This window comes from Sinocyclocheilus rhinocerous, unplaced genomic scaffold, assembly GCF_001515625.1.
Source record: "Sinocyclocheilus rhinocerous isolate Xijiao unplaced genomic scaffold, SAMN03320098_v1.1 scaffold2912, whole genome shotgun sequence".
Lineage (NCBI taxonomy): Eukaryota > Metazoa > Chordata > Actinopteri > Cypriniformes > Cyprinidae > Sinocyclocheilus > Sinocyclocheilus rhinocerous.
Genome location: NW_015645522.1, coordinates 238903 through 239637, shown reverse-complemented (window position 1 = coordinate 239637; position 735 = coordinate 238903). Strand labels below are relative to the sequence as shown.

Below are 735 nucleotides of genomic sequence, written 5' to 3'. Positions count from 1 at the left end.
TAGTTTAGTGGGTTGTCAGTGACAAGTACTGTTGAACTGCATGTCTGATAGAGGGAGACAGAGAGATTGCCAAAGTAAAACATAAATCACAATACTTATAGGTATTAAGCAGTGACATTGTCAGGCTTTTTATTTACAAAAAATAAGCTTTTTGAATGTGGCAGGATTGTAATATACCAATTAATAACAAGTTTTTATGCGATACAGATTAAAGTGGCTTCGTAAATTACTTTTTAAAAACATTAAAAATGCAAAACACACCTGATGCGAATTCTTTGCTCTTCATTTTCTATAAGCAGAGTTAACAGACCCTGTTGTATTTTCTTGTAATTTATTAAAAGAAGGTACACCGCCATCTTGTGCCGACTAAACTGACTTGAACGGACCTGACGTCGTAATTATGACTTGTCAACTCCTAAGTACGAACTTCCCAGGAGGACTTGAACGCAGCATTAGCTCCAACCCTGATCAAACTCAGCTACCTGTGATTTTCTAATGATCTTGAAGACACTGATTAGCATGCTCAGGTGTGTTTGATTAGGGTTAGAGCTAAACTCTGCCGGAAAGTGGATCTCATGGGCCAGATTTGAGGATCACTGTTCTATGGCATCGCTGTGAAGAGCCATTTGAAGCACCTTTATTTTTAAGAGTGTATATATATATATATATATATATATATATATATATACACTCTTAAAAATAAAGGTGCTTCAAAAGGTTCTTCAAGCGATGCCA

The 735-nt window shown here is 36.1% G+C and overlaps 1 protein-coding gene across 1 annotated transcript in view; it reads right to left on the bottom strand.

The window, feature by feature from the left end:
- The window catches only part of LOC107706059 (guanylate cyclase soluble subunit alpha-2-like), a 40296-nt gene that overhangs the window by 17695 nt on the left and 21866 nt on the right, over window positions 1–735 (bottom strand). The window lies entirely within an intron of this gene.